The 16,499-nt window shown below is 44.1% G+C and overlaps 1 protein-coding gene across 1 annotated transcript in view; it reads left to right on the forward strand.

Moving 5' to 3' along the window:
- Window positions 1-1,258: 1,258 nt before the first annotated feature.
- Window positions 1,259-16,499, forward strand: part of TCOF1 (treacle ribosome biogenesis factor 1) — a gene marked incomplete in the record, with an annotated part of 159,485 nt that continues 144,244 nt past the window's right edge. Inside the window, 3 exon segments of the mRNA XM_077468300.1 lie at window positions 1,259-1,331; window positions 4,179-4,231; window positions 10,081-10,139.

A 16,499-nucleotide genomic window follows, 5' to 3' on the forward strand; every position in this document is an offset into this window, starting at 1 on the left:
ACCAGTTAGACCCCTTTCACACCGAGCCGTCACCGGCATCAGCTGTAAAAATAGCACACTTTTACCGTCGTTTTAGCAGCGCTATTTGGCTGCTAGCAGGGCGGTTTTAATCCCCCCGCTAGCGGCCGAAAAGGGGTTAAAGTGGTGTTCCACCCTAAAAAAAAAAAAATAAAATAAAAATTCATGAATGTGCCTAAAAATAAAAAAAATATTTGATTTTTTTTTTTCTTTACTTACCTCTAATGCCTGTTTCTAGGGGGTCCCTTGTAGTCTACCTCCTTTAGTTCCTGGGCTCTTGACGTCACTTCCCCTCGGTGCAGGAAGGGCTCAGCTCTGCCTCCTCTCTCTTGTCAATCATCTGGGACTTGTGACAGGTCCCAGATGATTTGCGGCCAATCACGGCGCTGCTCACGCAAGCGCAGTGGATGCACACCCGGGCGCCCACAGTTACAGTGCTGGCACCGCTGAACGGAGGGGGAGATGAGCGGGGCTTCGATCCCCCGCATTGCTGGACCCTGGGACAGGTATGTGTCCGATTATTAAAAGTCAGCAGCTACAAATACTGTATTTGTAGCTGCTGACTTTTAATTTTTATTTTTTTAAATGGGAACCCCTCTTTAAATCCGCCCACAAAATGCCACCGGAGTGGTGTTTTGCCGGCGGTATTGCAGCGCTGCCCCATTGATTTCAATGGGGAGCAGCGGTGGAGGGGCGGTGAGTTCACCCCTCCTTCACCACTCCAAAGAAGCTGCTGGTTTCACACAGCTCCAGTGTGAAACTCCTCGGGCTTTCACATTGGAGTTAATGGAGCCACTTTTTTCAGGCGCTATGCAGGCACTATTTTCAGGACCTGAAAAATGGCAGTAGTGTGAAAGGTGTCTCAAAGCTGCACAGTGCAAAATTGTAAAAAGTGCTCTGGTCAGAAAGAGGGTAAAACCTTCCGGGGCTGAAGTGGTTAAAAAATAATAATAATAACAATAAATCGGAAACCGGCGCATGCGCACATGACAGGGGATGGCTGGATTTCGTGCTACATCGAGCTCTCAGTGGTGGCTTTCCATCAGATTAATCGAGCCATCGGAATGTGTGACGGAAGTGACGTTTCGTCGCCGCCATCTTGCTACACCCAGCACTCTTCTACAGTACACCGGAAGTCATCTAACAGGAAGCACATGGTGTACACAGGAGAAGGTGTGTGTATGTGACAGTGTGTGCGGATCGTCTGTATGATGGTAAAGTCTAAGAACGCCCTTTTGGCTCTCATTCACCAGTATCTCCTGAAGAATGGGTACGGCAAGGCTGCCAGAGAGCTGCAGCTAGAGAACGGAGAGGTGAGACGGAAGTGGAAGGCAGACCATGTTATGTTTACAGCTGTGTGCTCACTATGTGTGGGAGGCCTGTGTACATTGGGAATACTGTGTATGTCTATGTATTTCAGCAACGTGCTCAGCTTCCAGAGGTTTTTCGGCTCTGTTCTACTCATTCCATGTTTCTGGTTACTTAATTAGCTTTGTGTTGACATTCCCACGTTGTCCCTTTTCTCAACACTCTGTTTCTATAGTACTGAAGTGCTATCCCTGTTAACTGCCATGCAGATTATTTCTTACAGGCAGCTTTTGAATATGCAATGCTTTTCTTATTGTGCATTCAGTAGCTGACTTCCAGGAGCTTACAGTCTTATGCCTCGTACAAACCATAAGAATATGCTAGTCTCATATAGAAAGCCAATGGGTTTAAAAAAAATTCTCATCCAACAGAATACTGTTGTGCTTGTCCCTTCAGGTAGTTTCACACGAACTGTCATGAAAGCTGTGTACTAACAGATTATCGCACGATCGCTCCGAAAGCAGTATTTTCCGCCCATATTTCTCATCATGCGAACTATGCATAAGGCATTGTTTGCACAGGGCATATATAAGCATACCCCACCTGCAAGCACATTGTTTACCCACATTGAGATGAACAGGTGTTCTGTGTATCCCCCATTCATGACAGTTGGGGCAGCGGCTGCACAGACACAGCTGCTATGTCCAGCTTAACATTTGTATGGGTGTGTGTCCGTCCCTGAACTCACTGTCTATGTTCAGGGCCTCCAAGCTCACATGGATGTCATATTGCGACACAGCCACTGTGTCCATGATATCAACAGAACTGCCTGCATGGGGATGCTTGGATCACTTGCGCATCCCTGTGGGGATAAACATGGGCCTAAATGGGGGGGGGGTACGGTGTTGTACATTCCATGTAAATGAAGCCTAAAGCTCCCTACCTCTCATGCATACACATACTAGGGCTAGTTTAGATCAAAGCCAATTAACCTGCGAGCATGCAGTGTAGGAGGAGTCTGGAGGAAACCTATACAAAACCTAGGGAGAGCATGCAAATGCCATGCATGTAGCGTCTGGGATATCAGTACTCCAGTTAAAATGCACTTTTTTGACTTTTAAAAAAAGCTTTAACCAGTTACAGGGAACTTTTACCCCTCTACCTGTCCAGGCCAATTTTCAGCACTATCACACTTTAAATTACATTTGCGCAGTTATGCAACCCTGTACATATATTACATTTGTATCATTTTTTTTATTTTTTTTTTTATTTTTATTCGCACAAATAGAGCTTTCTTTTGGTGGTATTAAATCGCCACTGGCTTTTTTATTTTTTGCTAAACGAAAAAAAAATGTTTTTCTTAGTTCCTGTTATATAATTTAGCATATATGTTATTTATCTCTTTGTTGTGCACTGATAGGTGGCACTGATCCGAAGGCCACGGCGATCACAGCCACAACGATCAAGTGTCGTTCGCGGTTCTGGAAAGATGTCAAGATGCCCTCTTAGAATTGGGCAACCGCACTGTAGCTGTCCTTTGGCTGTAGCGTGGTTAAAGGATAAATTCACCTTTTTGTAGCTTGTTACAAATGTTCGGTCTCCCCGATCCACCATTTTGGCAATGAGTAGGGGTTCTTCTCCTCTCGCTCACTGCTACAACCTAAAAAATATGCTCCGCCACATCATTTATTTAAAGTGTTCTGTGAATGCATGGACTACAACTACCGACAGCCTTTCCAGCTGTCGGCTTGTAGTTCTGAATGAACTATCACAGTGCCTGGGAAACCTGCACAGAGCAATTACAGGTTGACAGAATTATCCGCACATTGGGTGCTTACCTGTGGTTAGGGAGAGAGATGTTCATGCCTGGTTGTGTCCAGGATTGGACATCTGTTCCTAACCACAGGTAATCGTACAACATGCAAATGCTAAGATCCCGAGACAACGGTGACTCTTGTCAGCCTTTCATTGCTTTGTACAGGCTTCTTCGCTGCATTTGTTCAGTTACTGGTCAACTCAGCTGCAGCAATACGTTGTCTCTTGCTGCTGTCTGTGGTTGTCTGAATGAAGCCTGTCTTTTATGACTAGGCAGATTCAGTTTTTCAGGTACTGTAGAAAATGCGTATCTTGAAGCTGAACTAATGTCCCACTGTCAAACTGTGAGCAGGCACGCTCTTTATTGCAGAAGAGACATGCAATGTCTCTTCTGCAATAAAAGCAAGAACTACCTGCTCGCAGTCTTATTTGGAATGTACAGTAAGTTGCGCAAGCACAGTTAGTGCGCCAACCTGCTCCAGCCAATGAAGACCGCCGAAGACCAGCACCCAGCAGAAGAGGATTTTAAGAGGTGGACCATTGAAGGAAAGGTAAGTTTAGCTGTCCAGCCGGGATCTATCCCACAAGCAGCCTGTTGGGTTTTTCCCGACCGATCAGTGACTCTGGTTATAGCCAGCAACACTAATTGTATTCTGATACAATACCGCAGCGAGAGGGAATGCCCCCCCCCCCCCCCTTTTTATACCTAGGATATCATTCAAATTCCATACAGATCCCTGCTGAGATTGGAACCCTGACATTGCTGCAAGGCAAATGTGACAACCATGTAGACACCATGAAATCCAATATCCTGCAAAACATACATTGAACTGGGTACCTGATAAGCCCATTTCCAACTTGGATCACGCAAGTTACATACTGATATGTGTGTCAGATGCAAACAAAATTCCTCAGACAAGACTCTTCATGGGAGCAAAGATCGGAGGCGTGGACAGTGGGATAAGTTAACTTAATTGTTTAGGAGCCGACCGTGTTGTGAGATTGTGATTTTATGCATATTTTATGTTTCCCTTTAGAATTTTGCTACCACAAAGCTCACTTTGCAACGTGTCTACAAACTCTGGACAAAGTAAGTGTATCCATTGATGCTTAACTTCTTATTTTCATTTTTCACATATTTTAAAATCTGCATTTTTAGCTAGAACATGATTTACCCCTCCCCCCGGACATTATTTATATTTTCTGAAAATATTTACATATATTATATATATATATATATATATATATATATATATATATATATATATATATATATATATATATATATATATATATATATATATATAATTTTATTATACACACACACACACAGATGAATTGTCCCTATCCCTGTAAATTTCACACTCACATTGGTCCCTACCTTCACAGAGCCTACAATCCAAGGTCCCCTTTCATATACTAGGGCCAATTTTTGACAGAAGCCAATTAACCTACATGCATGTCTTTGGTTTGTGGGAGGAAGGAAACCCACGCAGGCACAGGGAGGACATGCAAACTCCAGGCAGGTAGTGTCATGGTCGGGATAAGAACCAGCGACCCTTCTTACTGCTAGGCGAGAGTGCTAGCCACTACACCACTGTGCCACCCTTAATTTCTGTCAGTCCGGCATGTGCAACGATACCCAAATATGTTGCTCAGTTGTTGATTACATACATTTGCGTACCCTGCAGGTGTTTTTTTTTTTTTTTATTTATTTTTTTTTTTTTTGGGGGGGGGGGGTTGATAAGGTGCTGTAGGATTTATTTTTTATTTTTATTCTAATCTAACACATTTTAAAATGTATTTTATATTTAGCTTTATTGGCTAACAAGCCCACTATGTGGTGGCATTGGAAAGTTGACATATACTCTTTATGGATCTATTAGAACCCTAGTGTCTTCCATACCCTCTGGATGCTTCCTGGGTTCAGTGAGCAGATCCTGATCTGCTCACCATCCTGATATAGTTTTTTGCACTCCTGGGAGGAGGGGGAGAGCCCAGGAGCTACCATGGGGAAGCTTAATACCTACAATTCGCAGGAAGGTCACCGCAGCTGTGAGCTTGTTTAACCTTTTCAGACTGTAGTTGTATCAGACCATGTCCAAAGGGCTGAAAAGATAAAAGTACATTTTCTTCAGTCATCATCCAGGACGGCACACCTAAGATAACTGGTCTCACCTGACAGGAAACGCAACAGAGTTTAAAAGCCCCCGCCCTTCCCTCCGACCCTCAGTTATTGATTGTGTCCCACAGATGGCAGCAAAACCGTTTGTTTTACTATAAAAGACCAAAGGTCGGGGACCCTGGTCGCCCCACAGGGAGACAGACCCAGAGCAGCCAGTGGTGACTGCAGGGTCTAACTGCGCTTTGCCCTTTCCAAGGAGGTTCTTTCCTAAAGATTTCTCTATATAGAGAAGGCTCTCAGGGGGAGTTAGTCCAGTTCTGCTAGGTTACAGGAAACCCCCCCTGAGATTCTGTGGTAGTGGGACAGGTGAGGTGTCCTTACCCATAGTAACCCTAAAATTCTGCTTTTCCCACCTGACGGTGGTGGATGGTGGAGAGGGGCTGCGATAATATCCTCCATATTCCGGGGAGGAGGCTCTGGCATTAGTGTTCGTGTGGCTCCCGGGTAAGGGAGCTGAAACCCTCTGTATGGCCGCTGTGCACGAGCGGCATTGGCGGCAGCTACTGCGCATGACCGGAAGTCACTGCACGCCTTTATGAGGTCATTTCCAATGAATTGGGCTTCACCAAAATGGAGCTAAGCAGAGTGGCGAATGTTGGCAGAAAGAGCGGGGGGGGGGGGGGGGTGCTGGGGTCTGAGGTTCAGAACCCTCAAAAAAACCCTCGGGAAGCACTCCAGTCCTGCTGGACAGACGGCAAGAGGATGGAGAAGGAGGGTGGACCTGATCAGGCAGCTTCTGAGGTTGCCACAGGGGGTGAGTGATCCAGCTGTGGGGGGGGGGGGGATTGGGGGTGGTCCTATTTCCCTCTTCCCCATGAGACACTGGGTGGCTTAATAGGTCTTTTTAATGTCATTCATAGATACTGAATGCCCTGCCCAGGGGACGACCAGTAGGTCTAAACCAAAAGCCACATCCCAATCCAGGCACTGTGGGTACTGTAATAAGCTCTCACAAAACCACAGTAAGTCTTTCTGTGACAAATGCATCTTCAAGCTAGCAGGCAAGGAGACAGCACAGGTTGTGAAGGAATGCTGTGCGCTGCAGTCAGAGATGCTAGCAACCCTTCAGTCCAGGCTTCAAAGCTAAGTTCCAGAGAGGAAGCGGAAGATTCCGATCAGGATAGCCAGGTGGAGGCTAGGCCTAGGGGACACCTTTTTTCAGCTGAGGACATGGAAGGTCTTCTTAAAGCTATTTATACGTCTGAGGACATTCAGATGCCTTCTGCCCAGGTGTCAGCTCAGGGCAGGGTGTATAGAGGATTAGGCAAGCTGCAAACTACATCTTTCCCGCTACACCAGTCCCTTAAAGATATAATTCTAAGGGAATAGAAAGAGCCTGAGCTCAAGCTTCTAAAACTAAAAACTTGGAAGCGTAGATGCCCCTTTGAGGAGGAGGAAGAGAAATTCTTTAAAGTCCCCATGCTTGGATGCATCCTTGGCGCAGGTGTCCAAGAGGTCAGACCTGTCCTTTGAGGACTTGGGCAATATCCAGGATCAGATGGATAAAAAAAAATCTGAAACCTTGTTGCGTAGAGGCTGAGAGGCCAATGCAGCAGCTATGGGCCCAGCATTGGCCTCAGCCTGTGTGGCCAGAAACTGACGCATGGCTCAACAGGTTGATGGACCACGTCTCATGTAAAAAAGAGTCCAAGGAAGTGGTTCACTCCTTGGAAATAATTGGGAGAGTGGTAGCCTTTTTGGCAGACGCAGCGGTGGAGACCGTAAGAAAGACTGCCAAGTCAGCGTCGCTATTGAACTCCACTAGGAGGGCCTTATGGGTAAAAAAACATGGGATTGAGATTTTACCTCTAAGTCCCGACTATGTGGTATTCCCTTTGAAGGCTCCCTGCTGTTTGGTTCGGGACTTGAGCAGGTGCTTTCCTGATCCACAGAAAAGGTTAAGAGATTCCCTATGAAACCAAATTTTTTTGAGGCTCCTCGGCAAAGAGTCAGTCTAAGAGTAAAAGCGATCAGAGAGCAGTGGGGGCTCAGGGAGGGCAAGGAAAAGAGTGGAATCCTTTTTTCCGGGTCTGGACCTGCCAACTAAGAAACCAAATGACACCAAAATAAAGGTTGGCGCAGGGCTCTTGTGGTTTCTCCCCCATTGGGGAAAAAAATCACACAGTCCTTATATTCCAAGTCTCGTAAGAGAAGGATACCGGTTGGAATTTCAGTCGAACCCCCTCCAAATTTTCTTGTTGCCTGTCTTAAAGATCCACTCAAAGCAAGAGGCCTTTTGGGCAGCGTCCGAGAACTCGCAGAGCAGGTGGTGATTATCCCTGTTCCAGTGAGTCAGATGGCTCTAGGGTTTTATTCCCACATTTTTGTGGTCCCGAAGCCATCGGGCAAGTTTCGGTTGATTATAAATCTCAGGTGGAGAGTATTCGGTCAAAAAACATCTCCAGAAAGGTGTCTTCATGATCACGTTAGATCTGAAAGATGCATATTTACATGTGCCCATTGCCCCGGGACATCAAAAGTACCTGCGTTTCGCAATATGAACAGAGCAGGGGGTACAGCATTGGCAGTTCAGGGCTCTCTCCCGAGAATCTTCACCAAAGTTTTCACCGAGGTGGTATCTTTTCGACACATTCAGGGGATAGCACTGATACCCTACTTAGACGACATGCTGATTTACAGCCCAGCCTGAAAACAGCTTCTGATAGACCGGGACATGATGTTATCCACCCTGGATTCTTCGGGTTGGATGGTCAGCCAGGAGAAGTCCTCCCTGGACCCATCGCAGTCCAAAGTGTACTTGGGGTACCAGTTAGACTCGGTAGCCCAAAGAGTTTTTCTTCCTCCAGAAAAAATTCAAAGGTTCAGAGAGCAGTGGCAGCTCTCTCCTCGAGACTGAAGAGGAACATCATGAGAGTACTGGTGCTCATGACTTATTGTATCCCAGCTGTTCCCTGGGCCCAGCTCCATTCCCGGTTGCTCCAGGCATTTCTTTTCTCCCCTTGGGGCGGGAGAAGAGAATTCCTGGAGGAAAAAGTGCGGCTCGGAAGGCAGGTAAGGTACTCCCCAGACTGGTGGCTCAGCCCGAGCAATCTATCGGGGGGTCGGACTTGGTCACAATTAGATCCGACAGCCATAACAATGTACGCATTGGCCTGGGGTTGGGGTGCTCACTTGGGAGACCACTACGCCCAGGGTCCATGGAACTGCAGCCAGAGCAGTGCTTCCTCCAACTTCAGGGAACTCCTGGCAGTCGGGAAGGCGCTACATTTTTTTCAAGGCTCAGGTCAGAGGGAGGGAAGTACAGATCTTCTCGGACAACGTGGTAGCAGTGTCCTACCTGAACCACCAAGGGGGGACAAGGTCAGGCAGGTTAAGGATACTGACTCAAGAGATCTTAAGGGAAGCAGAGAAGAATTTTCTCTCGCTCTCAGCAGTCCACATAAAAGGGTCGCTCAATCTCCAGGCGGACTTCCTCAGCAGACAGCCCATTCATCAAGGAGAGTGGGAACTGAACAAGGAAGTTTTCTCTGTGGTAAGCTGTAATTTTGGCACGCCAAAATAGATTTGTTTGCCTGCCAGAAGAACACGAAATTTTGGAGGTTCGTCTCTCTCACCAGGGAGCAGGGGTCCTTGGGGGTGGACGCCTTCACTCAGAGCTGGGATTTCACTCTAGCGTATGCATTTTCAGCCCCCCCCCGGTGCTCATACCCTGGGTGTTTCAGAAGTTATCCCAGTCGAGCGGAGACCTCATTCTGATTGCACCCTGGTGGTCGAAGAGGGCTTGGTTCACCACTATGTGGAGATGATCGATTGCTCCTCCGCTGCACCTCCCAGTTCAACGAGATCTCCTTTGCCAGGGCTCAGTTGTCCAACCCGACCTGGGGTTTCTCTCTGATGGCCTGGCTTTTGAGAGGGAGATCCTCGGAATAGGGGGTGTTCGGAGAAGGTAATTGATACACTCTTGCTCAGTAGAAAGAAGGTCACCAGACAGATCTACGCTTAAGTCTTCTGCCGCTGGGTTCAGGCAAAGGAGGGGGCTCTCCAAAAGGTTCTGACCATTTTAAACTTTATTCAGGATGGGGTGGACCAGGGGTTAGCGGTCAGCACCCTTAAGGTTCAGTTAGCGGCCCTGTCAGTATTCTTTGACGGTAGTCTAGCTCGAGACCCCATTGTAAAAAGATTTTTGTTGGCCAGGTAGAGGTTAGCCCCGGTAGGGACAATCAAGTTCCCACCGTGGGATTTATCCCTGGTATTGGATGCCCTAACAAAAGGGCCTTTTAAGCCGGTGGCTCAAGTTTCATTTAAATTCCTTTCCCTTAAGATGGCCTTCCTCCTGGCCATCAGCACAGCCAGAAGGATTGGCGACCTACAAGCGTTGACTATTAAAGAGCCGTTTTTGTTACTCCTGGAGGATGGGGTAATCCTCAGACAGGATCCATTATATTTAACAAAAGTCACTTCTGGGTTTCACAGTTCACAGGAGATTATTCCATCTTTTTGCCAGAATCCTAAAAATGAGGAGAAAGAAAGATTGCACCTGATAGGCCTGAACTTCTTGCTCATCGTCTCAGGTGTGCCGTCCTAGAAGATGACTGGAGAAAATTACCAGTAACAGGTTTTCTGGGAAAACTTCCAGGACGGCAGGCCTACTTCCCTGCCCTTGAATGTTGGTGGTGATGTCATAACAGAATGTACCCTCTGACACTGGTGTGGACCTATACTTTGTCATAACTGAGGGTCGGAGGGAGGGGTGGGGACTTTTAAACTCTGTTGTTGATTGTGTTTCCTGTCAGGTGAGGCCAGTCATCTCAGGTGTGCCTTCCTGGAAGATTTCCCAGAAAACCCGTTACCGGTAAATGTAACTGGTCATTTTTGTGGTTTTTTTTTTTTCTTTTGTGTGAAGTATTGAATGGTTTTGAACGCTTGTCAGGTTTTATGTATTTCTGATCACTTCGTGTTCCAGCAACATTGGTCACCATGACAGATGGAGAAGATGAATTTCCCAGTGGGGGAATGATTAAAAAAGAAACCTGACAAGGATTTCAACAATTCTTTAGATTTGTTTAAGGCTGAGTTCACACTATCCTCCACAGTAAACCTGCATTTTACCTTGCAGTCTGGTGCAGTGCTGTGCTGGCTCTCACACTGCTTGTGCTTTTTTTTTTTTATTCTTTTGGTGGATCTGCTTATTACATCAGAACTCCCTTGCTCTACCTTCTAGGCAAGGTTGATGTAAAGATCATTCTGGCAAGAACAATTAGGATTGGAAATCTCTCCATAAAATACCCCTGCACTGTGCTAAAAGTCATGCATAAGTAGAGACTTGTACAGGAGAAGGGTACGGGTGGTGGGGTGTGTCAGTGGCTTGGATTCTTTCTTTTTTTTCATGGTCTGAAGCAGAACTCGGGCAGACCTCATCCATAAGTCAGTTGCAAATTGTGGGTAAGGGTTAAAAGGGCCAGGCAGAGATCCAAAAGAGACTTACAAAGATATATTTTTCTGGTAAAATAAGTATTGAACACATCGTCATTTTTCTGGGTAAATATATTTCTAAAGGTGCTATTGACATAAAATTTTCACTGCATGTTGGTAACAACCCAAGCAATCCATACATACAAAAAACAATAAGTTCAGAAATGAAGTTGTGTAATAAAATGGAATGACACAGGGAAAAAGTATTGAACACCTAAAGAAAAGGATGTGCAAAAAGGCATAGAGAGCCAAGGCCCTGGCTGAAGTCCTATCCGTAATTGGAAGGCAATCCTGCCCCTTGTCAGTGCAAATTAATATCAGCTGGTTCAGTCTTAACTGATGGCCTATAAAAAGGTGTCTCATTACCAAAGTGTCACACAAGACATCTCATGATGGGTAAAAGCAAAGACCTTCGCAATCTTATTGTTGCAAAACATACTGATGGCATTGAAAAGGAAGAAGAAAACCGTGCTCTTTTATCAATTAAATATCTTAAATCGCCATAGTGAATAAACCAAACAAAAAAATCTATTTGAATTATAAAAATACTTAAAAATTATGAAGTCCGTGTATAAATCCCACAGTGAATAAACATCCTCAGTGGGTATATGAAAGGTTCCTCTCCCGCAGCATTTAGACACACGATGCACTCACCAGATTTAATTGACCCCTATTACAGGAAGTCAAATTGCACATATGGGAAAATCCCAAGATGTTGTACAGACCGCTGCTGTCATCCATTCAATATTTATATACAGTGCCTTGCGAAAGTATTCGGCCCCCTTGAACTTTTCAACCTTTTGCCACATTTCAGGCTTCAAACATAGATATACATTTTTTTTTATTTTTTGTGAAGAATCACCAACAAGTGGGACACAATTGTGAAGTGGAACGAAATCTATTGGATTTTTGAAATTTTTTTAACTAATAAAAAAATGAAAAGTGAGGCGTGCAAAATTATTCGGCCCCCTTGCAATAATACTTTGTAGAGCCACCTTTTGCTGCGATTACAGCTGCAAGTCGCTTGGGGTATGTCTCTATCAGTTTTGCACATCGAGAGACTGAAATTCTTGCCCATTCTTCCTTGCAAAACAGCTCGAGCTCAGGGAGGTTTTCAGCTCTTTCCACAGATTCTCGATTGGATTCAGGTCTGGACTTTGACTTGGCCATTCTAACACCTGGATGTGTTTATTTTTAAACCATTCCTTTGTAGATTTTGATGTATGTTTGGGATCTTTGTCTTGTTGGAAGATAAATCTCCGTCCCAGTTTCAGGTCTTTTGCAGACTCCAACAGGTTTTCATCCAGAATGGTCCGGTATTTGGCTGCATCCAACTTCCCCTCAATTTTAACCATCTTCCCTGTCCCTGCTGAAGAAAAGCAGGCTCAAACCATGATGCTGCCACCACCATGTTTGACAGTGGGGATGGTGTGTTGAGGGTGATGAGCTGTGTTGCTTTTACGCCAAACATATCGTTTTGCATTGTGAGCAAAAAGTTTGATTTTGGTTTCATCTGACCAGAGTACCTTCTTCCACATGTTTGGTGTGTCTCCCAGGTGGCTTGTGGCAAACTTTAGACGAGACTTTTTATGGATATCTTTGAGAAATGGCTTTCTTCTTGCCACTCTTCCATAAAGGCCAGATTTGTGCAGTGTATGACTGATTGTTGTCCTATGGACAGACTCTCCCACCTCAGCTGTAGTTCTCTGCAGGTTATCCAGAGTGATCATGGGCCTCTTGGCTGCATCTCTGATCAGTCTTCTCCTTTTCTGAGCTGAAAGTTTAGAGGGACGGCCAGGTCTTGGTAGATTTGCAGTGGTCTGATATTCCTTCCATTTCAAAATGATCGCTTGCACAGTGCTCCTTGGGATGTTTAAAGCTTGGGAAATCTTTTTGTATCCAAATCTGGCTTTAAACTTCTCCACAACAGTATTACGGACCTGCCTGGTGTGTTCCTTGGTCTTCATGATGCTCTCTGCGCTTTCAACAGAACCCTGAGACTATCACAGAGCAGGTGCATTTATACAGAGACTTGATTACACACAGGTGGATTCTATTTATCACCATCAGTCATTTAGGACAACATTGGATCATTCAGAGATCCTCCCTGAACTTCTGGAGTGAGTTTGCTGCACTTAAAGTAAAGGGGCCGAATAATTTTGCACGCACCACTTTTCAGTTTATTTGCTAAAAAAGTTTAAAATATCCAATAGATTTCGTTCCACTTCACAATTGTGTCCCACTTGTTGGTGATTCTTCACAAAAAATTAAAATGTTATATCTTTGAAGCCTGAAATGTGGCAAAAGGTTGAAAAGTTCAAGGGGGCCGAATACTTTCGCAAGGCACTGTATTTTCAGTTTCAGTTTTCTATACAACTGCTTAGAAGAACCCATGGTGCTGATTGTTGGGGCAAGGTCAGATGAGTCTGGCCATTTAAAATCTTTGAGATTGACATCACCTGGTCTTCCCAGACGATGATTGAGAACAATCCATGACACTGGCAGGTCTCAGCTTTGCAAAGAGGGCAGTGCATGCTATAAATTCTGCAGGTGCCCAAACTTTTGCAGACGGCTTTTTTTTGTTTTCTGTAATTTTGAAAGTGTAAATGAAGGAAATAAAATCTAACTTTTGACATATTCTAAGAATGCCTAATCTGTAATTTGATGCCATTTGGAGACTTTTTCCATCTTTCCTTGGCTTCGTTATGCACATTAATACACATTTTTACCTGGAGTGCCCAAACTTTCGATCCCCCACTGTAAATGTAGGAATGGATGGAACTTCCCAACAGTAGGCAATAGTAAACGCAGCTCTCCAAATATCTCCTCCAGATATAGGTGTATATATTCAAATATATTAACCCTACGCTTTTCGTCTGAGACTTCAACTGGGGTATACGCTGGCCAACCACCTCCTGCGCTTATATATAAGTACCTGTTAATTACAAGTCCGTGTGGCCATCACAGAATCTGACTTCCGGTTTCCTGTGTGTGTTTCAGACGCCGTAATGTTGTATGGCACAGCATCATTCCGTAGCTCCAACATCAGAAGGGTCACACACCACAACGTAATATCCTGGGTCAATATGTAAACAATCTACCGAATAGGTGACCAATGACGTAGCGCCGTAACCAGGCCTCCAGATCAATCACCAATCTATGTCTACATCCCAAGTCACATGATTGTCACGTCATCCATCTAGCGCCAGGATACACCATACACTGGAAATCCCTGATTCGCCATTGTGACGTAAAGCTCAGGATGGCGCAGCCCATGTATAACATAGGAATGACTGGCTCGGAAGTGTACTGTAAACTGTCACCCATTCAATGCTGGGCGCATGCAGAACGATGTCACCGCCACTGCATCTGGGGTGAGCTGACTGAAAAAATGTACGACTGGCTCAAAATCCCATATGACCAATGTAATGTGGGGACATCCAGCCTATATATATATATATATATATATATATATATATATATATATATATATATATATATATATATATATATATATATATATATATATATATAATGTGTATATATATATATATATAATGTATATATATATATATATAATGTATATATATATGAAACTGAAAAAAAACACAAATGTAACCCAAGCCTGATAGCTGGGTAACAACAATAAAATATGTATCCAAAAAAATCAATACCAATAAATTAATATAGGCATTAAGAGGTAAAATTCAATGAGGCCACACAGACTTTTACAAAATTGTGAAAATGTAAAAACTTTTTTTCTAAAAATTGTACAATACAGTATATAGAAGGAAGGTGTGTGTGTGTGTGTGTGTGTGTGTGTGTGTGTGTGTGTGTGTGTGTGTGTGTGTGTGTGTAAAATAGTGATATCATGGAAGTGGGATGTAAATATCCGTGTATTGTAAACGATACAGCAATACTAACCATCTAATTTTGAATAGAACATTCTCAGGTAAACATTACACACATAGTATCCAGACAACTCTGTGTATAAAATATGTAATTCAAATGCATCAAAGTGGTAGTCCTCATCCAAGATAGACTACCCTTCATATGCATCCTGTATAAATATCGTAATATCTCCTAATCATGGGATGGAAAAAATAATCATAATGAATACTCAAAGGCCAGAAAGGAAAGCAAAGCGAGAACCATGCATAATTGCTATAACAATATAATAAATCTAAACAATTATGGAATGTTGTAATCGGCCCTGAGTAATGAAAACATATCCACAGTAGATTTATAGGATAATATAATCGGGCCTGATTTAATGAAAGCTTTTATATCCCAGTCAATGTTTAAACCATAGGGCATGTAACATTTTAACTGTTATATCCAGAATGTTTCTAGTCTCAAAACGCCCCTAAGACAAGATTCCCCCCCTCCAGTGTGGGATGAATTTGTCTATGATTTTGGAAACTAGTACCTTAAGGGTTTTGGTTGTGAAACTCTAGGTAATGCCTGGGCACGCTATGATTAGTGCGTCCCTTCTTTATGCTGGTAATGTGTTCATTTACCTTTGAGGAAAAAGTCCTTATGGTACACCCCACACAAGGGCACGTTATCAAGTAAAAGACATACCTAGTGGTGCAAGTCGTAAAATGGTTCATGACGTTCTCCAGTGACGTAGAAGTGGTTCTAAACTTTTTGGTCCCTTTTTTTTTTTTTTTGTCCACAGGTGTTTATATACCCATACCCTACATTTACCAGATGGATAATATCCTTTCAGGTTCTGAAAGAAGACGGGTGACTGGGGGGGACCCAATACTTGGTCACTTTTAAGGACTTTCCAATGCTTACGAATAATGTCCTTAAAGCGAGAGTTCTGCCTTTTTTTTTTTTTTTTTTTTTTGATACTGCAGCTGCTGACTTTTAAAATATGGACACTCGCCTGTCCAAGCGTGTCTGCGATGTCGGCACCCGAAGCTGATCTGTCGCTTGGTTCTCAGGTGCTGCCGCTGCCATCTTCATTATGGGAATCGGGAAGTGAAGCCTTACAGCCTCACTTCCCGGTTCTCTACTCCGCATGCGCGAATCACGCTGGGCAATACGGATGGTCCCTGCTGTCTCTGGAACCCGTGTGTTTCCCTGAAGACAATGGGGAAGGGTCAGGAAGTGGAGTAAATACCCGCAGCTTCTGCAGCTATCTATGGTGGGTGCAAATACCTGTATTATACAGGTATCTGCACCCCCTCCCCCCTAAAAGGTGCCAGTTGTGGCTCCGAAGGGGGGGGTTCCGATGAGCGGAAGTTCTGCTTTAGGGTGATGCTTTGCTTTAATTTGTATGTGCTGTACGGAGAATGCGGTGAGGAAAGACCATCTATGTTTGGATTTTTGTACACATTTGGGTTATTCTGATGTTAATAAATTTCTATCCACCACCGATATTTTATTAATTTCTTCATCAACATGAGAGGGCTGGTATCCTCCTATCTTTGAATTTAGATTTAAGTATGTCTGCTTGAAGGCAAAAATCCTGAAGATTGGTACAATTTCACCTGATTCTATGTGGCACTGATTTCAACCAAGCCGAATGGTAGCAACTATGGACTGGAATATAACCATTCCGGTCAGTGGCTTTAAAGAAGGTTTTGGTCACCAATTTATCTAATACAGAAATTTCCAAATGTAGAAAATGTATATTAGAATAGCTTGCTTCGTAAGACAACACTATCAATAGCCATAAAAATATTGGCCAGGCTGGGGGTAAATTTAGCCCCCATAGCCACACCCTTTT

The sequence above is a fragment of the Lithobates pipiens genome, unplaced genomic scaffold (genome assembly GCF_037356315.1).
Source record: "Lithobates pipiens isolate NorthernLeopardFrog02 unplaced genomic scaffold, aLitPip1_a1.2 Scaffold_8, whole genome shotgun sequence".
Classification (NCBI taxonomy): Eukaryota; Metazoa; Chordata; class Amphibia; order Anura; family Ranidae; genus Lithobates; species Lithobates pipiens.